Source organism: Physeter macrocephalus, chromosome 9, assembly GCF_002837175.3.
Source record: "Physeter macrocephalus isolate SW-GA chromosome 9, ASM283717v5, whole genome shotgun sequence".
NCBI classification, from domain to species: domain Eukaryota; kingdom Metazoa; phylum Chordata; class Mammalia; order Artiodactyla; family Physeteridae; genus Physeter; species Physeter macrocephalus.
In genome coordinates this window covers 30,763,253-30,787,685 of record NC_041222.1, presented here as the reverse complement: position 1 = coordinate 30,787,685, position 24,433 = coordinate 30,763,253, and the positions used below count along the sequence as shown (strand labels likewise).

General features: G+C 39.5%; 1 long non-coding RNA gene and 1 pseudogene across 1 annotated transcript in view; one reads left to right on the top strand and one right to left on the bottom strand.

Moving 5' to 3' along the window:
* Positions 1–24,433, top strand: part of LOC129392412 (uncharacterized) — a 113,825-nt gene that overhangs the window by 77,422 nt on the left and 11,970 nt on the right. The window lies entirely within an intron of this gene.
* Positions 7,047–8,421, bottom strand: LOC102995516 (heat shock protein 75 kDa, mitochondrial-like; annotated as a pseudogene).

The following is a 24,433-nucleotide window of genomic DNA, read 5'->3' as shown; positions in this document are numbered from 1 at the left end:
AACTGACACCGCAGAAATACAAAGGATTATAAGAGACTACTACAAACAACTATATGCCAATAAAATGGACAACCATGAAGAAATGGACAAATTCTCAGAAAGATGCAATTTTCCAAGACTGAACCAGGAAGAATTAGAAAATAAAAACAGACCTATCACAAGTAATGAAATTGAAACTGTAATTTTAAATCTTCCAACAAACAAAAGTCCAGGACCAGATGGCTTCACAGGCGAATTCTATCAAACATTTAGAGAAGAGCTAACACTGATCCTTCTCAAACTCTTCCAAAGAATTGCAGAGGGAGAAACCCTCCCAAATTCATACTATGAAGCCACCATCACCCCGATTCCAAAATCAGAAAAAGATATCAGAAAAATATCACAGACCAATATCACAGATGAACGTAGATGCAAAAATCCTGAACAAAACAGTAGCAGACAGAATCCAACAACACATTAAAAGGATCATACATCATGATCAAGTGAGATTTATCCCAGGGATGCAAGGATTCTTCAATATATGCAAATCCATCAATGTGATACACCACATTAACAAATTAAGGAATAAAAACCATATGATCATCTCAATAGATGCAGAAAAAGCTTTTGACAAAATTCAACACCCATTTATGATAAAAACTCTCCAGAAAATGGGCATAGAGGGAACCGACTTCAACAAAATAAGGCCATATATGACAAACCCACAGCAAGCATCATACTCAATGGTGAAAAACTGAAAGCATTTCCACTAGGATCAGGAACAAGACAAGGATGTCCACTCTCACCATTCTTACTCAACATAGTTTTGGAAGTCCTAGCCATGGCAATCAGAGAAGAAAAAGAAATAAAAAGAAAACAAACTGGAAAGGAAAAAGTAAAACTGTCACTATTTGCCAATGACATGAAACTACATAGAAAATCCTAAAGATGCTACCAGAAAACTACTAGAACTAATCAGTGAATTTGGTAAGGTTGCAGGATATGAAATTAATGCACAGAAATCTCTGGTAGTCCTATATACCAACAATGAAAAATCAGAAGGAGGAATTAAGGAAACACTCCCATTTACCATTGCAACAAAAAGAATAAAGTACCTCGGAATAAAACTGCCTAAGGAGGCGAAAGACTTGTACTCAGAAAACTATAAAACACTGATGAAAGAAATCAAAGGTGACATAAACAGATGGAGGAAATATACTATGTTCTTGGATTGGAAGAATCAATATTGTGAAAATCACTATACTACACAAAGCAATCTGCAGATTCAATGCAATCCCTATCAAACTACCAACAGCATTCTTCACAGAATTAGAACAAAAAATCTTAAAATTCATATGGAAACACAAAAGACCCCAAATAGCCAAAGCAATCTTGAGAAAGAAAAACGGAGTTGGAGGAATCAGGTTCCCTGACTTCAAACTATACCACAAAGCTACAGTAATCAAGACAGTATGGTACTGGCACAAAACCAGAAATACAGATCAATGGAACAGTGTAGAAAGCTCAGAGATATACCCACGCACCTATGGGCACCTAATTTACAACAAAGGAGGCAAGAACATACAATGGAGAAAAGACAGCCTCTTCAATAAGTGTTGCTGAGAAACCTGGACAGCTACATGTAAGAGAATGAAATTAGAACACTCCCTAACACCATGCACAAAAATAAACTCCAAATGGATTAAAGACTTAAATGTATGACCAGACACTATAAAACTTTTAGAGGAAAACATAGGAAATACACTCTTTGACATAAACCACAGCAAAATCTTTTTTGACTCACGTCCTAGAGTAACAGAAATAAAAACAAAAATAAACAAATGTGGTTTAATTAAACTTAAAAGCTCTTGCACAGCAAAGGAAACCATAAACAAGACAAAAAGAACCCTCAGAGTGGGAGAAAATATTTGCAAATGAAACAACAGGCAAAGGATTAACCTCCAAAATATACAAACAGGTCATGGAGCTCAATATCAAAAAAACAAACAATCCAATTAAAAAATGGGCAGAAGACCTAAATAGACATTTCACCAAGGAAGACATACAGATGGCCAAGAGGCACATGAAAAGCTGCTCAACATCACTAATTATTAGAGAAATGCAAATCAAACTACAATGAGGTATCACCTCACACCGGTCAGAATGGCTATTATCAAAAAATAGAAACAATAGATGCTGGAAACAATAAATGCTGGAAAGGGTGTGGTGAAAAGGGAACCCTCCTGCACTGTTGGTGGCAATGTAAATTGATACAACCACTATGGAAAACAGTATGGAGGTTCCTTAAAAAACTAAAAATAGAACTACCATATGAGCTAGCAATCCCACTACTGGGCATAGACCCTGAAAAAACTGTAATTCAAAAAGAGACATGCACCACAGTGTTCTATTGCAGCACTATTTACAATAGGTAGGACATGGAACCAACCTCAGTGTCCATCAACCAATGAATGGATAAAGAAGATGTGGCACATATATACAATGGAATATTACTCAGCCATAAAAGAAACGAAATTGAATTACTTGTAGTGAGGTGGATGAACCAGCGTCTGTCATACAGAGTGAAGTAAGTCAGAAAGAGAAAAATACTGTATGCTAACGCATACATTTGGAATCTAAAAAAAAAAAAAATGGTACTGATGAACCTAGTTGCAGGGTAGGAATAAAGAGGTAGATGTAGAGAATGGACTTGATGACATGGGGTGGGAGGCCGAATCTGGGGTGAAGTGAGAGTAGCATCGACATATATACACCACCAAATGTAAAATAGTTGGCTGGTGGGAAGCAGCATCATAGCACAGGGAGATAGGCTTGGTGCTTTGCAATGACCTAGAGAGGTGGGATAGGGAGGATGGGAGGGAGGCTCAAGAGGGAGGGGATATGGGGACATGTGTATGCATATGGCTGATTCACTTTGTTGTGCAGCAGAAACTAACACGGTATTGTGAAGCAATTATACTCCAATAAATTTCTATTAAAAAATATAAATAAATAAATTAAATAAAACAAAACAAAAAACCCACTTTGAACTCTTTGGCTGCTGTGTGAGAAATGGCGTGAACAGGGACTGAGTGGAAAGAGAGATCAGTCAGGAGACTGTTACCATTACACAGGTAAGAAATGATGATGGCCTAGACTGGGGTGCCATGAATTTGAAGGAGAGAAGTGGACATATTCAAGATATACTTTTGCAGGTGGAGCTAGCTTGCTAATGAATTGGACATGGAGTGTGAGGACAAGAGAAGAATAAAAGATGACACCCAAGTTTTGGACTTGACTTTAAGTGAATGGTAATTGAGATGCAGAAAACTATGACAGAAAAAGTAATACACATGATAAATATCTGGATAAATAGAATATAATATTTTTTTCTACTTAAATTCTTTAAAATAATTATGACTATCAAAGGCAAAAATTATAATATGTCTGATGGGGTTTTCAACATAAGTAGATGTAATATGTATGACAATTGCAACATAAAGGAGAAGGCTAGAGGGACAATATGGTTGTAAGACTTTTACATTTCACTTGAAGTGGTAAAATGTGAATTCTAAGTAAACTGAAAAGTTAGGTATGTATATTGTAATTCCCAGAACAAACTCTAAAATAATTTTACAGAAAGATATAATAAAAAGCCAATAGGTAAAATACTAAAAATATTTTAAGATCCAGTAAAATGCAGAAAAGGGAAGACAGAGTAATAACACAGAGAGGACAAACAAAATAAATGGTAGACCTAAATCCAAATAAATTAATGATTTCATTAAATGTATATCTTCCAACCACATTAATTAAAAGACAGGGTTAAAAAAAATAATACAGGACCTGACTATAGAATATAGACAAGTTTAAAACAAAGTAATGCAAGCATGTATACAATATAAATACTAATAAAAAGAAAGCTGGAGTGGTTTTATTAATATCAGATCAAGGAAAAATACCAAGGACATTATATACTGATAAGAAATGTCAGCTTGGCAAGAAGATATAACAATCCTAATAGTGTACACCTAAAAGCAGAGCTTCAAGATACACAATAAAACCTGATAAAATTGAGTGGAGAAATGTACAAATCTGTTATACTTAGAGACCTCAAAATCCTCTCAGTAATCAAAACAAGTAGACAGAAAACCAGCAAGTATGTAGAAGATCTGAACAACATTATCAACTATTTGACTTTTGTAGAACTCTAAACACAACAACAGCCGAATACACATTCTTTTCAAGTGCACAAGGAACATTCACCAAGATATACCATATCTTGGGCCATAAAACAAACCTGAACAATTTTAAAAGAATTGAGATCATACAAAGTATGTTTTCTGGTCATAGCAAAATTAAACTACAATTATAGAAAGATGGAAAACTCCAAATATTTAGAAACTAAAAATATACTTCTAAATAATTCATGGGTCAAAGAAACCTCCTAGGAAATTTTAAAATATTTTGAACTGAATGAAAGTTAACATACTAAAATCTGTGCAGCTAAAACAGTGCTTAGAGGAAAACTTAGAGTGCTAAAAATGCTTACTTTAGAAAAGAAGAAAGGCCTCAAATCAATAATCTATGTTTTCACTTTAAGAAACTAAAAAAAGGACAAACTAAACTCAAAGCTAGCAGAAAAAAGAAAATTACAAAGAACAGAAATCAATGAAATTGAAAACAAACATTAGAGAAAATTAATATAACTAAAATCTAGTTCTTTGAAATAATAATAATAAAAAAGATAAACATCTGGCCAGATGACCAAGAAAAGGCAAGAGAGAGATGCCATAAATTTCCAATCTCAAGAATGAAAGAGAGGATATCACCACAAACCCTAGAGGTACTGAAAGTATAATAAGGGAATACTATGAACAATTCTATGTCCAAAAATATGACAACATAGATGAAATGTACCAATTCCTTGAAAAACAGAAATTACAAAATTCATGAAGAAATAAATTACATGAATAGTTTGATTTCTATGAGAGAAATTTAATTTGTAGTTACAAACTTTCTTAGAAAGAAAACTCCAGGCCCAAGTCATTTAACTGGTGAATCATACCAAACGTTTATGGAAGAAATTATAACAATCATATACAACCCCTTCCAGAAAATAAAAGAGGGCAGGACACTTCCCAGCTCATTTTATGAAGCCAGAATTACCTGATACCAAAACAAAGACAATACAAGAAAACTATAGATCTTCATGAACATAGATGCTCCAATTCTCAACAAAATATTTGCAAATGGAATCCAGTCATATGTAAAAATGTAGTACATTACAACAAAATAGGGTTTATTGTTTTAATGTTTTACTACATTAACAGGCAAAAGAAGAAAAATCACTTGATTATTTTAATACTTGCAGAAAAAACTTTTGATATAATTCAACATTTATTCATGATAAAATTATCAGTACTCTAGGAATAAAAGGGAACTTGTTTTACATGATTAAGGATATCTATAGACTCTTGTAGCCAACATTATATTTAATGAGGTAAGTATGTCTGCCCTACCACTTCTACTCGACATTCATAATGGAACTCCTAGCCAGTGCAACAAGGCAAGAAAAAGAAAAGGCATTCAGAATGGAAAATAAAACTTTCTAGATGACTTTACTTCCTAAGAAGAAGGTCTCAAAGAATCTACAAAAATGCTCCTAGAACTTAAAAGTGAGTTTGGTAAGGTCTCAAGCTATGAGATTAAAATGCAAAAAGCAATTGTATTCCTATATAAAGGAATATCTTGTTTTATTGAACTTCACTTATTGTCCATCACACATACTGCGTTTTCTACAAATTGAAGGTTTGTGGCATCCCTGTGTTGAGCAAGTCTATCAATGCCATTTTTTGCTCACTTCATGTCTCTGTGTCACATTTTGGTAATTCTCACAACATGTCAAACTTTTTCATTATTATATTTGTTATGGTGATCTGTGATTAGTGATTTTTGATGTTACTATTAAGACTTGCTGAAGGCTTAAATGATGGTTAGCATTCTTTAGCACTAATGTATTTTTATTTATTTATTTATTTTTAATTTTTAATTTATTTATTTTTGGCTGTGTTGGGTCTTCGTTGCTGCTCATGGGCTTTCTCTAGTTGTGGCAAACAGGGGCTACTCTTTGTTGCAGTGTGCGGGCTTCTCATTGCAGTGGCTTCTCTTGTTGCGGAGCATGGGCTCTAGATGCATAGGCTTCAGTAGTTGTGGTGCGTGGGCTGCAGTAGTTGTGGTGCAAGGGCTCAGTAGTTGTGGCTTGTGGGCTCTAGAGCACAGGCTCAGTAGTTGTGGCACGCAGGCTTAGTTGCTCCACAGCATGTGGGATCTTCATGGACCAGTGCTAGAACCCGTGTCCCCTGCATTGGCAGGCAGATTCTTAACCACTGTGCCACCAGGGAAGCCCAGCACTAATGTATTTTAAAATTAAGGTATGTACTTGTTTTTTTAGACATAATGCTATTGCCAGCCTAATAGACTTCAGGATAGTGTAAACATAACTCTTATATGCACTGGGAATCAAAAAAATTATGTGACTCACTTTATTGTGACATTTGGCTTGGTTGGTCTGGAACAAAACCCACAATATTGCTGAGGTATGCCTGTAATGACAATAAACAATTGGAAATCAAAATTGAAAATAAGTACCATTTATAATAACGCCCCAAATCAATAAATAAATATTTTGGTATAAATTTATCAGGATCTGTATGCTTAAAACTATAAAACAGTGATAAAATGAATAAAAAGAAGACTATTCATGGATTAGAAGACTCAGTATACTTAAGATGTCAATTCTCCTCTTTTTGATCTATGTATTTGGTCCAATTCCAATAAAAATCCTAGCAAGTATGTTTGCATTTATTTGAAAACTGATTTTTTTTTAAGTAAATAAAGCTCAAAAGCAGGTGTTCTCATCAGCAGCATCCAGTCCTTCCTGTGTCATCGTCCCCATTCCCCCCTCCCCCCGCCGTGACTGTCTCAGGCTACCTTGTCCCACGGTTCCATCTGTCCCCTCTCCTGCAGCCCTAACACTGCAGGAGGACCTGGGGCTTTCACAGCTGTCAGTGTTGGTCCAGGGCCTTGACAAGCAGGTGGTTCAGGCGGCTCACCATGGGTCGCGGGTCATCGTCGAGTCCCGCTGTGATCATTGGCGTTCTTGTAGATCTGATCCACCAGCAGCTGGGCCAGGTCAGGCTCGCTGTCTCTCAGCTGATTGAGCTTCTTGATGAGCGTGTGCCTGGGGTTGATCTCCAGAGTGGGCTGTAGCAGCTGAGCGCGCTCCTCCTGGGGCTTAGCCAGCTGCCGCATGCGCAGGAAGTGCTGGGCGGCCCCCATCTTGGTCTGGATGAGGACCTGGCGGCTGTACAGCGAGATACTGGAGGCCAGCTCCCGGCTCACGTCAGACATGGTTGGTTTCGTTTCCGGCGCGTAGAAGATGCTGCGGATGTTGAGAGGTGCGTCCGTCTTGTAGTGCAGGGTGTAGCGGGGCTTTTCATGGGCCTGAGCAACGTAGCAGTAGAATTCCTCGTGCTGCGTCTCGCCCACATCCTTGGGGTCCATCAGCCAGATGGCCTGCCGGGTATTAATGCGCCTTCCGTTCAGGTACAAGGGGAAGCTGACAAAATTGCCGTACTTTGTCACCACATCTCCAACCCGAGCTTCGCTGGTGAACTCTCTGTTGTCTGCCGTGAGGTGGATGATGATTTTGGTCCCGGTTCTTACTCCTGAGGTTTCGTCGATTTCAAACACTCCAGAGCCCTCTGAAAGCCACTGGTACCCAGGGCTGCCCGCGTCCACCGACTCTGTCAGCCACCATGAAGGCTGAGTAGACACCCACTCCAAACTGGCCGATGATCTTGCTGCTGGCCTCCGCCTGCCTCTGAGGCGCGTCCAAAAAGGCCTTCCACCCCGACCTGGCAATCGTTCCCAGGTTGGACACCAGCTCCTCCTGTGTCTTCCTGATGCCAGTGTCCTGGATCGTGATGGTGCCTTTCTCGGCGTCAGTCTGCAAGTGAATCTCCATTTCTGGCAGCGTCTGGCCTTCAGACACCAGCTTATGACGCAGCTTTTCCAAGAAGTCACTAGCGTTGGAGATCAGCTCCCATATAAACACCTCTTTTCCTGAGTATAAGGAACGGGCAACGATGTCCAGAAGCTTCTTTGTCTCAGCCTGGAGCTCATGTTTGGAAACAGAACCCTGTGCGGTCTCCGAGCTGCTGCTGAGGGAGTGCAGAGCCTCCTCCTACCGCTCCTCAGTAGCCTGGAGCTGAACGGCCGTCCATCGTGGGAGCTTGAAGCCAGGCTTTGCCTGGGACTCCAGGACTGGGCTGGGAGCCTCCAAGGACACAGAACTGGTTGTCCTCCCCGTGCTGCCGCCAGTGCCGCGGCCTGCAGCCGGCAGCCCCACAGCAGCAGCGTCCACAGCTGGAGAGCCATGTCTGCAAACTGATTTTTAAAATTTATATGGAAAGGCAAAGGTACATATCCAATAAAATTTTGCACGTGAACAAAGTTGGGAGACTCATACTACTCGATATCAATACTTACTGTAAAGCTACAGATTATTATGACAATGAGATATTGATTAAAATATAGACATACAGATCAATGGAATGGAATAGAGACTTGAGAAATGAACTCACAGAATTGTGGTCAGTTGAGTTTTGAAAAAGATACAAAGGCAATTCCATGGAGAAAGGATAGTCTCTTCAAAAAATGTTGCTGAACACCCCAGTGTTCATTGCAGCACTATTTACAATAGTCAGGACACAGAAGCAACCTAAATGTCCCTCAACAGAAGAATGGATAAAGAAGATGTGGTACATATATACAATGGAATATTACTCAGCCATAAGAAGGAACGAAATCATGCCATTTGCAGACACGTGGATGGACCTAGAGACTGTCATACAGAGTGAAGTAAGTCAGAAAGAGAAAAACAAATATTGTATATTAATGCACATATGTGGAATCTAGAAAAATGTTATAGATGGACCTATTTGCAAAGCAGAAATAGAGACACAGACATAGAGAACAAATGTGTGGACACCAAGGGGGGAAAGGCGGGGTGGGATGAATTGGGAGATTGGGATTGACATATATACACTATTGATGCTATGTATAAAATAGATAACTAATGAGAACCTACTGTATAGCACAGGGTACTCTACTAAGTGCTCTGTGGTGACCTAAAAGGGAAGGAAATCCAAAGTGTAGGGGATATATATATATATATATATATACGTATAGCTGATTCACTTTGCTGTACAGCAGAAACTAACACAACATTGTAAAGCAACTATACTCCAATAAAAAAAATATTTAAAGACTGAAAAAAGAAAATGGTGCTGAACAACTGAACATCCATGTGCAAAAAAAATGAACCTTGACCTGTACTTCACATTTTGTGCACAATTAACTCAAAATGGGTAACAGAACTAAATGCAAAACATAAAGCTATGAGACTTTTAAAGAAACCCTGGGAAAAAATCTTTGTGGGCCTGAGTTAGGTAGAGAATTCTTAGATATAATAAAAGTAAGATTTATGTGAGAAAAATTGATAAATTAAACTTATCACAGTTAAAGACTTATACATTGTCAAAGTTACTGTTAAGAGAATGAAAAGACAAGTCACAGGTTGGGGGAAAATATTTGCAAATCATATGTTTGACAAAGGCCTTGTATTTAGAATATATAAAGAACTTTCCAAAGTCAACAATAAGAAAACAACAAACCAGTTTACAAAAAAGCAAAAAATTTCAACAGATACTTCGTCTAAGAAGACATATTAATGGCAAGTAAGTACATGGAAAGATTCTCAGCATCATTAGGCATTAGTCATTAGGGAAAGACAAATTAAAATCATGAGATAAACCACATACCTATTAGAATTACTAAAATTAAAAACAACTGACAATACAAGGTCTTGATGAAGTTGTGGAGCAACTGAAACTCTCATACATTGCTATGAGAATGCAAAATGGTACAGCCACTCTGAAAAACAGCTTGGCAGTTTCTTATAAAATCAAACATACACTTACCATATGATCCATCTATCCCACTTCTGGGTATTTACCCTAGAGAACTGAAGACTTGAATTCACACAAAAACCTGTAGCAGCTTTATTCAAAATTGCTCAAATCTGAAACAACCCAAATGTCCTTTAATGAGTGAATGGATAATCAAACTGTGGTACATCCATGCAATGGAATACTACTCAGCATAAAAAGAATGAACTATTTGTTACATGCAACAACTTGGATGAATCTCAGAGTCATTCTGCTAAATGAAAGAAGCCAAATTCAAAAAGTTACATATGATGCAACTCCACTTATATGTCATTCTGGATAAGCTGAAGCTACAGGGAGGGAGGAAAAAAAGCAGTGGTTTTCTATGCTTAGGGGTAGTATGGTTGACTACAGCACCCTGAAGAAACTGGGTGTGTGCGTGTGTGATATTATTCTCACTGGCCAAATATCCTGTGTGTTGAAGATTTACACACTATTCATTGAATGACCTATTCATTGAAGAAATGTTTAAACTTAAAATAATAATATTTACAGCTAAAATTATTCATTGGTTACCGTGTGTTATGAATGACAATAAACATTTTACAGGCAGTCAAGCTTCTCAATTCCACCCCATGGAGTAAGGATGGCTCCTCTTCCCATGCCCATGTTTGCCACTCCAGAATCCTTTCTAACATTGTGCTTAAGGCAGCCAAGAGCAATCACTTAGTGTAATAGTTTCCTAGAGCTGCCATAACAAAATACCACTGACTTCATGACTTAAGCAACAGAAATTTATTTCTCACAGTTCTGGAGAGTGCAAGTCCAAGATGAAGGCATTGGCAGGTTTGGTTTCTTCTGAGACCTCTTGCTTTGGCTTGCATATGGCCACCTTCTTGCTGTGTCCTCATGTGGCCTTTCATCTGTGCATGTACATCCATGGTTCTTCTTTTGTGTGTTCAAATTTCCTCTTCTTTAAGGACACCAGTCAGATTGGATTAGGGTCTATCCTAATGGCCTCACTTTAGCTTAATTATCTCTTTAAAGACCCCATCTCCAAATAAAGTCACATTCTGAGGTACTGGGGGTTAGGCTTCAACATATGAATTTTGGAAGGACACAATTCAGCCTATTATACTCAGATATAATCTATTTGCAATCTCTGCCACATAATATAAATGCAATAATTTTACCCAGGAATAATTTAAAGTGAGTATAACTTGCTTTTATTTTTTTTTTAACTGAAAATGCTTGCCAACCCTGGGTCAGAGTACACTGCTTTGAGAATGAGATTTTATTACATGATCCCATCTTTGAGGAGGCTTCTGAGCTCTTGGGGCAGTGTGCTTAGAGGTGCCCACTGTGAGCAACCCTCCCCTCAAAGGTACACGGAATCATCTAGAAATGGCTTCTCAGTCAAATCTGTGTCAAGACTTCACTGCCATGCCAGAGTCAACCAAAGCCTACAGCCACGGTGGGGACTGTCCCAAAACACTGAGTCAGTGTCACCGAGGTCAGGAGTGTTCCTCCACCTCCTTAGGCTGGAGGGGAGCCAAGATTCTAAAACCTAAAGAATTTGAACCACAATGATTCTATTAGATATTTGTGCACACACGCACACAGGTTAGAAGAGTATTTCATAACAGTCTTCAGCTGTTGTCACTGGAGAGCTGTAGTGACCCTTTATCACTTAAGAAATTACCATACTCACAGATTGAAAGTCCCATTATTTTATATGTAAGGTCCAAGGAAATTACATTGTGAAACGTGATGAAGGGACAATTAGGGGCTGCAGATGGGCATTTAGCAAAGAAACATGCATGTATTTCTAAAGGATTGGTAAGCTTTCTGGAATTATGCAACAGATATTGGCTCCAAACAATCCACTGGAAACAAAGCAGTGGCTATGTTCTAGCTACGTACTGTTACCTGTGTTTCTAGGGGATGCCTGATATTCTTTAATTTGAGAGGCACATTTTAGCATTTCTGGAATTGGACTTCGATCTTGCAGTAAATATAAAATTTAATGTGGTCTTTCTCCTTCTCTTCATTCTCTTTCCTCTTCTCCTGTTTCCCCCTCTGGAAAACCCTTATTAAAAAGCTGGTGCATTTTACAGAAGATGGTGTCTTAGAATTGAGGTAATATACTTCCAATTTGTTTTGAAGTCCAGGTTGAAGACTAATGTTTTAGTTTAGTTCTGACCATTTTGTTCACAAAGTACTCTGATAATTTGCCCTCCAGGACTGGAAGGAACCCTAATGGGTCTGTGCTCTGACATGCTCTCAGATCTCAGCTCTTAGAGGGACTCTTATCATAGGTGTGTCCTAATAAGGTCCTGGGAAGACTAAGTCTGCCAAAGGCCATGTGATGTGCTGGCAAATACCAGGTTCCAGAAATGAACACAGTCACCTTGATGGTAATACAATGTAACATCTCTTTGCTTCAAGACTACACAAATTTATACAAATATATTTGTATAAATATAAACTTCAGAGAAAACCTCTGTTTTGCTAAGTAAGGTACATTAGCATATATATATGTGTGTATATATATGTGATTTCTAAGCATAAAAAGTAAAAGCTGCCATCTTGTAAGTTAGAATAAAAGAACATTAAGTCACTGGAATATATTAAATAACTAATTACATCAAGAATAGTCTAGGTATTAGTCCTGTTAAACAATCTGCTTCATAGATTAACATGAGAGCTTATTTGCATATATGCTATAGACACTTTTGAGAGAGTGTGTGTATGTGTGTGTGTGTGTGTGTGTGTGTGTATATATATATATATATATATATATATATATATATATATATATATATATATCTAGCATATATGGCATATATAGTGTTTTAAAGAGAGTAAACACCATGTAGTTAATTCCTGTGGCCAGAGACAATTTCAGTGTTTTTGCAACATTTGACAGTCGCTTCATCTTTGTAATACCATCTAAATTTGCATTTTTAAGAATCCCATATATTACTTAACAGAAAAGGCCTAAGGAGTATCAAAAGAGACGAGGCAAATTAAGTTTCCTTTTGTCCAACTTTGTGTCACTTCCTGCCTCCATAAATAAGGAAAGCAAAATATCTGTACTTCTTATTCATGTACATCTGCCAAACCAATTAACACCTCCTGAATGTTATCTTAATTGCATTTATTAACATAACATTAACATAGCAGGGAGATAACATTCAGGAGGTATTAATTGGTTTGGCAGGCACTCTGGAATGGGAAGCATAGAGAAGGGCCCTTCTCAGTATCTTATGTGGGTTTTTTTTTTTTTGGTGGTGGTGGAGAGGAAATGAGATTACACTGAAAGAGAGAAAATTATATCTTAACCAAAATAGTAGCCACATCACAGGGTCACTTGATTCTCCTTTCTAAAATCTCCAAAGAAGCATCTGCTCTAAAGCCTACCTGTTTAACAGTTTACCCAGATGCCCTTTCCGCCCCATTGTCCCTGTGCAGTTCCGGCTAAGGAGGCCTCTGGAGGTGTGCACAGATATGCTTCTCCAGGATGCACTGAGCTCCACCATAAATTTTTACAGCACCTCAGCTGCTTTAAAAATAATTCAAATCTGTTCCTGTGATGAGAATTTAATAGGGCTCCTACCCTTATAGAATCATAGAACTACAGAGTGCTTTAACTAGATCCATCTATTCATTAACTCATTCAATAGGCCTTATGGAGCACCTACTGTAGCTCAGCACTGTAAAATGCTGGGGTAAATAGATAAACAAGACTCAATACCTGGCTCAAGATGTCCAGCTGACACAGGAATTGGCCATAGAGACAGTCATGGCAGGTGAATGGTTCAAAACGGACACCCATACGTCTTCACTGAGTGAATGAATCAATGAAATGTATCACTGTGGTTCCCCTCTGGTGGTGGTATGGAGGGTGGGGAGGTGGGGGTCTAGGGATGTGTGTATAAGGAGGCAAAACTGAAGACAGCAGATGATTATGGAAAGTTAAAATGAGGAGGGACTGAACTAAGGCAGAAACACTAGTGATGGAGAGGATAGCATAGATAAAGAGATCCACATGATCCAAATAGCTGCTCACATTTATTGAGGGTTTTCTTTGCGCCAGGCAGTGCTCTTAGCATTTGATTTGAATTTCATTTTCTCAACAAATGTATGAGGTTGTCCTATTATTATACCCATTTTAAAGATGAGGAAGTTGAGTGTGGTAGGCTGAGTAATGGCCCCCCAAGGCTGTCCACACTCTAATCCCCCAAACCTGTGAATATGTTACATTGCATAGCAAAAGGACTTTGTAGATGTAATTAGGTTAAGGATTTTGCAATGGGGAGATTATCTTGGATTATCTGTGTGGGCCTGAGGTAATTACAGGGCCGTTAACATGAATGGGCCAGAAATAGAGTCTGAGTGAGAAGATAAGGGACAGAAGCAGAGGTCAGAGAAAAGAGAAAATGCCACATTGGAGGCTTTGAAGATGAAAGGGCCACAAGCCAAGGAATGTAGGTGGCCTGTAGAGGGGCTTTCCCTCGGCCCTCTGTGTAATGAGACTCCTTCCATTTACCCACGTTTTCTATTTCCTTTCATTTTCATCCTCTTTGGGAAAGTACCGTGTTTAATTGTACAATATTTTTCTTACTAAAAAAATGTTTCCCTCATTACATTATCATTTCCATGAAGGCTGTTCCTGTGTTGTTCACCGTTGACCCAATGCCTAACACTGTGCCTGACACACAAAATATACTCAATAAATGCATGTTAAAAGAATGTAGGAAGGGAAGAAGTTCTCATACTTGCTCAGGGTGGCATATTTCTGAGCTGTCAGGGTGTCCCACGAAGGCCTTGATGTATTGAAATAAGAGACTTATAATCACCTTGTGATATGCAAGTGCCCCTGCCCAGATCTCCCTTCAATGAAGAACCTATTGACTCAGCTGCCGGGGTTGTGGTCTGTGGACAGCCTTAGTTACTAGCCCCTTCAGGGATTACCTCACCTGCGGAAAACTGCCTTCCTTAAAGTTATGCCCTTCTCGGGGTGGCCTATATCCAGTGACTGATTGAGATGAGCATTAAGGACTGGCCATTTTGGTCCAGCATGGAACAACTCTGGAGGCCAGTTTAGCTCCAGAGTTCCTTGTGAGATTGTCCAGGGTTGTCATGGGGTCCATACTGTGCTTGATTTCTGCCTCATCCAGTCCTGTGTCCACTTCCCTTCCACGGGTGTTGATCCCAAGGACACTCCATAATAAACATCCTGCATACTAAACTGTCTTAGAGTCTGCTTTCTGTTGGTTTGACCCCCATCTCAAACAATCACTAAGCATAGAATTCTTTTGAGCCAGGTAGTTATAAATAATCAGGAACAGAATCCAAAATTTAGGAAAAATGTATACAAGATCTTAATATTAAGGAAATTCTATCCATTAATTCTCTTTTCACTGAGTTAGGAAGACTGCTGTTAATAAAGACTTACCAGTGGAATCCCTCAACGTGCTGATCCCCGCCCCCCTCCAAACATGGTTTGACAGTCACATCAGATCTCTTTCCTAAGTATCTCTTTGATTCATCACCCTCATCACTCTTAATTCAGGCCACCCATTACTTCTCACTTGGTTTCATGAACAACTCTGAATCCCTTATTTTGTCTTGCTCCAATTTTTCTCCATGCTGGAGTGGCCATCACCCCACTTAAAGCTCTTTAGTAGCTCCCCATCACCTGTAGCATAGAGTCTAACTCCTAAACATGGCATCCAAAATTCTCTCTGATTGGGCTTCTCCCTGTTTCCAGACTCATCTCTGGCATGGCCTAATCACACTCCCCCCTTTACCACTGCCTCCTTTGTTTTGGTCCTGCCAAAGTTCTCCAAACTGTCCATGCTGGTGCATAGGCCCATCGTGATCTGGACTCTCTTTAGAGCTCTAGCCTTGAATTTTACCACCACTCCTTCTTTCTAGTCTCAGCCATCCTGAGTGACATGCAGTTCATCAATATGCCCTGTCCTTGTTTGCCTCTGGGCCTTTGCACATGTTGTTTCCTCTGTCTAGACTATTTTCTCTTTCTCTGACTACCCATCTCCCCGCCTTCTCCTTGCCAAGTTGATTTCCACTGATACTCACCTCCCTGATTCCCTGAGGATGAATTTGGTGCCTCTCTTATGTGCTCTTATGGCACCCTATGCTTGGTCTTTTTTATAATAGCCGTACCATTCATAATTGCCTCTAAATGTAACTGTCTCAGCCACTAGACTCAACTTCTTATTCATAGCTGTGAACACAGCAATGAGCACAGTACATAGCACATAGAAGGTACTTGGGAAATATTTGATGATGAATGAATGAAGAATCAAAGTCTCATAATCCTAATGCATAAGCAGAGTAAACATTTTTGGCTACATTTTAGAGATATGGAAATTGAGGTTGACTTAGCCAAGGTTGTGTTGCATTCTGACTGCAAATCTAGAGCTACCTCCTGGAAATGCCTCAATCCTTCATTCATTTCACATTGTATCATTCTACAGCTATTCCACAGGTTTGAAAGCCTGCTATGTGGTTGTGTGTTGGGCTCTACTATAGGTGCTGAATTGACATGACCTTTCTTATGGAGCTTACATTCTAGAAGGAAAGATTGACAATAAACAAGTAACAAAATAATGTTGAGTAGAGGTAAGTTCTATAAAGGAAATATGATGCAGTGACATGGTAGAGTGGCATGCCACTGCATGTAAGGGAGAGTGGTTCTTTAGAAATGGAGGTCGGGGAATAACCCTTGGAGGGAGTGACATATGAGCTGAGGTCTGAAAGATAAGGAGCCAGTCACGAGACAAGGCAAAGAAGAACCTTCCTGGCAAAGGGAAGAGCATGTGCAAAGCTCTGAAATGGGAAAGAACTCGGTGTGTTCAAGGATCAGAAAGAAGACCAGAATGGCAAGATCATAGTGAGTAATGGGAATAGCAGCAGTCTGGATCATGTAGGGCTGGTAGATCCTGGCCAAGAGTTTGGATTTTGTTCTAAATGAAATGGGAAGCCAATGAAAGATTTAAAGAGCAGAGATGGGCGGTTACTTAACCCAGACTGTGATAGTGTCGGAATCCGAATGATACAGGGGATTTGGATGACTAGGACTTCAGGAAATAAAATCCCACATAATTTGGAAAATGTAGTCTAGGATAAGAGCTCTAGAAGCAGTGTGGACCCAATGGTCATTTTCCCTGGAGAATTACAGGTGCTTTTACAAACCATCTTATGGTTTCTACCAGTACCCTCATACTAATAAACTCCATGTCTCAGTCTCCAGCTTCTTATTTCCAGTTGCCTGCTGGACAGCTCTTCCATACTGTCATGCAATTTATATTTAAAGGTAGAACTGTTAGTTTGCCCACCTACCCTACCATGCAGTGGTATCCTCCTTCTTTATTAATGATCCATTTATTAAGTTATAGGCATCCTAAATGACAGCCCAGTAACAAAAGCCCAGCTGACCACCAAGTCCTGACATCTTCTACCACCCAAATATTTTTCAGATTCAGCTTTATCGTCCTTGTCTCTTCAGGTTCTCATCTGCTATCACCAGGACTTTTGCAGCAACCTCCTAAATTATCATTAGTTGTCTTTACTCCAGTCCCATTTCAAACTCCTGCCAACCTAATCTTATTTTTTTTCCAAATGCAAAGTCTTTTATATTTTATCTCCAATACAAGAGTAATAGTTTCTTGTTAAATTGCCAAATCCTATCACCAAATGAAAACCCAGTGTGCATCCTTCTAGACTTTCTTCTATGATTATACACACATATATACAAATTCGATTATAATATAATTCTGTTTGGTGATTTGCCTTTTTATTTAATAGATTGTGAGCATTTTTCTAAATGAATAAATACACAGCTACATCATTTTTGGTGGCTTTGTATTATTCTGTGATATGGATGTACTATAATGTACTTAAATAATTTCCTTTTGAAAGCCATTCAAATTATTTTGCTTTCACGAATGATCTGGAACATCTTTCTTTATTTTTTCTACTTGTACCTCTTTCTGTCTTACTTTCTTCAGAAGATTTACTTGATATAGAACTCTTGATCACATATAATTTCTTTTAATATTGTTGTGGTTTCATGATGTATAGATGATGCATAGTTTTTTTGGGGTTTTTTTTTTTTTTTTTTTGGCCACGCTGCACAGCTTAGGGGATCTCAGTTCCCTGGCCAGGACCTGAACCAAGGCCATGGCAGTGAAAGCCTGGAATCCTAACCAGTAGGCCACGAGGGAACTCCCTGTATAGTTGGGTTTTTAAAAATTTTTTTAAATAATTAATTAATTAATTTTAGTTTTGGCTGCGTTTGGTCTTCGTTGCTGTGTGCAGGCTTTCACTAGTTGCGGCGAGCAAGGGCTACTCTTCGTTGTGGTGCGCAGGCTTCTCATTGCTGTGGCTTCTCTTGTTGCAGAGCACGGACTCTAAGCGCGCGGGCTTCAGTAGTTGTGGCTCGCGGGCTCTAGACTGCAGGCTCATTATTTGTGGTGCATGGGCTTAGTTGCTCTAAGGCATGTGGGATCTTCCCGGACCAGGGCTCGAACCCATGTCCCCTGCATTGGCAGGCAGATTCTTAACCACTGCACCACCAGGGAAGCCCTGTATGGTTGTTTTTAATTGGAAATCTTTTGGCATGAGGTGTGAGACAATGTTTTGAACTTTATTTTTCCTAAAATGGTTGGCCAGCTTTCTCAATATTATTTATAGTTTAATCCAACCTTTCTCCAATGATTTGAGGTGACAACACTGTTATACACTAAATTTTTATTTAACTTTGAGTCTATTTCTGGCCTTTTATTCTCATCCATCAGTCTGACTACAAATTCTAGCAAAAATGCCCTGTTGTTTTGAATCTAGTAGCTTTCTAATGGATTTTAATATTTGATAAGCCAAGTCCTCCACTTTGCTCCTTATTTATGTATTTACTTTTTTGAGTGGCAGAGATTTGCTTTTTTCCCAACATTTTATTTTTCAAATAAAATTTAGCACCATTGCATCAATCTTCAAAAAACATTTGTTGAGATTTTTATGTTGATTGTATTAAATTTATACGCTATTTTGGAAGAATTTGCCATCTGCAGAACTATCTTTCTAAACTAAATCTGGTGTTATCATTATCCTGCTTAAAAACCTGTCATAGCGGGGCTTCCCTGGTGGCGCAGTGGTTGAGAATCTGCCTGCCAATGCAGGGGACACGGGTTCGAGCCCTGGTCTGCGAAGATCCCACATGCCGCGGAGCAACTGGGCCCGTGAGCCACAACTACTGAGCCTGCACGTCTGGAGCCTGTGCTCCGCAACAAGAGAGGCTGAGATAGTGAGAGGCCCACGCACCGCGATGAAGAGTGGCCCCCACTTGCCACAACTAGAGAAAGCCCTCGCACAGAAACAAAGACCCAACACAACCATAAATAAATTAATTAATTAATTTAAAAAACGAAAAAACAAAAAAACCTGTCATAGCTCCCCCTAATGGAAAAGTCATATATTTTTGAATGGCATGTAAAACGTTGCATATTTTGACCCCTGTGGACCTTTCCTTGTGCTTTAGAGATTTAGAAAATCTTAGATTGCAGTACCTCAAAGGATGTGGAGTAGTCATTTGAATCTCAAAGTTCAGGCAGTGGAGGAGGTGGGTAGCAGAGAATATATTGGCAGGTTGAAGATGTAATTTGGAAATCTGTATTTACCTCATTTGCAGTTGTGACTGGAGCCAGGAGCTCCTAAGCTTGATTGTATTTTGGCCTGTAAGTCCATCCAGGGGAAGATCATCAGTTCTAACCTACAAGCATTCCAAGAAAATGTGCGTGATCAAGGCTTTCTTTCTTTTAAGTCTTGGGAAAACTGTGACTTTCTAAAGTTTGGCTCCTGCCACTTGACATTGAAGAAAAAAATTCCACTAACTGCAAAATAAATAATCTGGCTGCTTTGTGTTTAGCCTGCGGCTTAATCTCTAAACCCTGGCCCCAGTAAAAGTTGCTGTTGGCTCTTTTCATCCGTCCTCACCCTTTGTTGTTGTTCCCCGTGTGTTTCCCCATTCTCTGCCGTGTACAAATCTGGTGGAGGAGATCTGGGTCAGTGATAGTGGGTGAGCGAGAAGGAAATGAAGGAACAAGGAGAAACATTAAGAAAACTAAGCTGGAAATGTTAAAACTTGCTGAGAGGAGACTTAACTGTCTTTTTAAAATTTACTTAAATTTTTTTTTTTTTTTTTTTTTTTTTTTTTTTTTTTTTTTTTTTTTTTTTTTTTTTTGGGTAAGGGGGCCTTTCCCCGCTGTGGCCTTCTTTTTTTTTTTGCGGTAAGCGGGCCTTTCACCGCTGTGGCCTCTCCCGCTGCGGAGCGCAGGCTCAGCGGCCATGGCTCACGGGCCCAGCTGCTCCGCGGCATGTGGGAGGGATCTTCCCGGACCGGGGCACGAACCCTCTCAACCACTGCGCCACGAGGGAAGACCCTACTTTAATTTTTAAAGTTAAAAAATTATCTTTTAGTTAATTAAATTTTCAACTGTCCTTTGAGACATATTATAACATGTAAGAATTCACATGGGGATGGGATGTAGACTATGATTTTTGAGACATCCATCCAGATCCTGATTACTCGCAGTGTACTTGTTTATATAAACCACGTTAGCTGGAAAATCTTATAAAAATTCAGTCACAGTATTTGACAATTGGATTTCATGGTTATCTTGTTAAAGTTGGGATATAAAATCAACTCCCTCATTGCTTTTAGCATTGGGAGAAGGGTAATTGCATGGGTCTTCGAACTATAGAGATTTTATTTTGGTCAATCATTTCAGGTTTCCCTCCAAATAATCTTATTGGAGAGATGCTTAAATGGTACAATAGGTTAGCTTGTGTTTTTTCTGCCTTTATTTTTTTGCCTTTTGTTTACTGAAGTTTATAATGATATTGAGTAACAAAGTAATGAGATGATGAACAGAATAAAAACAGGAATAGGAGAAGATGGATGCAATTTATAAACTGGGTCATCACCATTAAATAATCAAAAGCTTGGAATTGTAGTCCATAGAAGTTGAAACTGAACTGCTATAAGACAAAATAATGCCAAAAAGTTTACTGACCTTTATTTCCAATGTGTGTTGTTCTCTGGATGTTCTACATGTTTTTCTACAAAGAAGATACTCCTGCTTCATGGTCACTTTTAAGATCAAGTTGTGAAGCCATAAATCTATTAACTGCTAGAGGAATTGACATATTTTTGAGAATGATCTTTCAAAATTCCAGAATATCTATTTCAAATTAGTGAAAACATGGTTATAATTTGTCAGTTATTAAACATAACAAGTAAAGGAAGAAATATCGAGAGCATGTATAATACAGTTTTTATTCTTAGGAAATATTGTACATGCACCATAAGCCTAGTTTCCCCTATTGAGTGCAGAAGCTTTGTCATATAAGCAGGAATAAAAAAAAGTTTAACCAAGCCATTTGGCCATTCCAAGATCATGAATTATAGAGCTGGGGGTTCAAGGACACTGATTGCCTATACAACCCTGCAGGGAGTTGAACTGAGCTCAGTTTGAGGTCACAGCAGGGCAGCAGAGGACAGAAGGTAATGAGATGTCTGGGCAGTAGGGTAGCTCATCAGCTGCTCATCTGAGAAATCCTGGTGCATGGATGAGGCAGTTGTGACTCATTGATTCAACTTGAAGCAGGAAGAATTGTGAACAAGGAAGGGGACCAAAGAATAACTCAAGATGGTGGGAGACAGCCAAGATAAAAAGCTGTCTTTACAGACGGCCTTATTTAACCAGGGCTAAGAGTTAGAAATGTACATTTATCTGCCATTTGTCCACTTATATGAAGGGAATTTCATGCAGTAGAACCAGCACATGCACAGATAACATTAATATGTTATGTCCTTTGCATAGGGAAAAAGTAAAGTTATCAAACATTATAGAATCTATATTCAAATGTATAGTATGTATATGTATAATCTTTTTTTCCATTAATAAAAGAACATTTCAAATATACACAGAAGTAAAGAGGAAGAATACACTGACCCTCATGTACCCATTGCACAGCTTCACCAATTAGCAATTATACCTTTCTTGGAGGAAATTCATTTTGATGAAGGAAGTTGGCATGAGAAGAGACCTGGAAACACTCCCTGAAGAGGGGGAAGCAAAGGCCCACGTTTTCTGCAGGGCTCGCTGGATCCCTCCAGTGTGACATTATTACAGCATTACTGCGTTACTTGTTAAATGAAAGGTATTAGCTCTGTGAATAATCAGGTAATCAAAAAGTAGTTACTGCTTTGACTTTTTTTTTTTTTTTTTTTTTTTTGGGGTATGCGGGCCTCCCTCTGTTGTGGCCTCTCCCGTTGCGGAGCACAGGCTCCGGACGCGCAGGCTCAGCGGCCATGGCTCACGGGCCCAGCCGCTCCGCGGCATGTGGGATCCTCCCAGACCGAGACGCGAACCCGGTTCCCCTGCATCGGCAGGCGGACGCGCAACCACTGCGCCACCAGGGAAACCCTGCTTTGACTTTTTATTACAGGTTTTTCATCCACTTACATTAAAAAAATTTTTAATATATCATTATTTTAAACACACATCATTATTTTAATTATATCCAATTAAATATACCTGCATTCCCTCAGCATGCATCATTATGTACTTTACTAAAAAGCACTTCGAATCCAATTGCGTACCAACGTTCTTTATTATAATTTATGTGCACAAATCTGAAGCAGATTTATACATTTTGGAGATTAATTATCAAGAAGTTTGTTTAGGGGCTTCCCTGGTGGCGCAGTGGTTAAGAATCCACCTGCCAATGCAGGGGACACGGGTTCGAGCCCTGGTCTGGGAAGATCCCACATGCCGTGGAGCAACTAAGCCCGTGCGCCACAACTATTGAGCCTGCGCTCTAGAGCCCGCGAGCCACAACTACTGAAGCCCGTGTGCCACAACTACTGAAGCCGCATGCCTAGAGCCTGTGCTCCGCAACAAGAGAAGCCACCACAATGAGAAGCCTGCGCCCCGCAACAAAGAGTAGCCCCCGCTCACTGCAACTAGAGAAAGCCCGCGTGCAGCAGCGAAGACCCAATGCAGCCAAAAATTAAATAAATGAATGAATAAATAATTTTTTTTTTTAAAAAGAAGTTTGTTTAGACTTTCAGTAAATGTGAAACAAACTTCAATTCACTTTGGTATTTATAATTTAATGGTATTATGTTATTGTCCTGTAAGACACCATTTTTTTTTATCTAAGGAGAGTATGGGTACATAAAGAGAAGTCATTACAGTTACCAGAACCATTAGTGCTCAAGTCCTTACATTTTTTCATCTCCTTCGGTTCCCCCTGAAACTCACTCTTTTTGGACTCTGCCAAATAGCAGACTGAAAGATTGCTTGTGACTCAGTCCCAATCACATGAAAATAATATTGCTATGTTATAGGAATATAAGAAAATGTAGCCTTTAGTGATTGCTTTTAGCTCCTGTTAAATAATCTTAGCTCTTTTTACCCAATGTCTGTTACTTTTTTTTTTTTTTTTTTGCGGTACGCGGGCCTCTCACTGTTGTGGCCTCTCCCATTGCGGAGCACAGGCTCCGGACGCGCAGGCTCAGGGGCCATGGCTCACGGGCCCAGCTGCTCTGCCGCATGAGGGATCTTCCCGGACCGGGGCACGAACCCGTGTCCCCTGCATCGGCAGGCGGACTCTCAACCACTGCGCCACCAGGGAAGCCCTCTGTTACTTTTTATATCTGCTTTTGCATCACTCAGAGCAAGCTGTAAGAAAGTCTTACTACTGGTATTTGACTTATGATGGAGTAGTGCAAAGATCCTTAAACTAGAATTCAACAACATGTAGTTCTTATATTCTAGCCAGCTCTCTGCTATCAAATGCTAACCCACCCTTTTGGCTGTTTGAAACAAACTGATCCACTAAAGAAACTCACAAGGAAAGTCCTAATCTCTAGAGTTGTTTTAGGCAACGAGTGGGTCCAGTTTGATGCTGATGTCTTGATGAGTTTCCATAGTCTAGATACCAAATCTTGAATCCTTACCTTTCGCCAACCCATATCCCCTGGTTTGGGCATATTTCTTTACTTCCTCTTCCAGTAAATGAACAAAAGCTTTCCTATTTGGTTTCTGGATTAACTCATATCTCAAGCCCGGGCATCTCTTGTTTTCTCAAGGGAGGCTGCCTGTTGTCAGAGCAGTTCCGTACTGTTCCCCACCTCCCTCCTTTATTTTTTTAAAATTCTAAAAGATATTTATTTATTTGGCTATGTTGGGTCTTAGTTGTGGTATGCGGAATCTAGTTCCCTGAACAGGAATTGAACCCAGGGCCCCTGCACTGGGAGAGCAGAGCCTTAACCACTCGACCAACAGGGAAGGCTCCTTCTCTCCCTCCTTTAAATGGAGGTTAGGAGTTGGAAACTGAATTCCTCT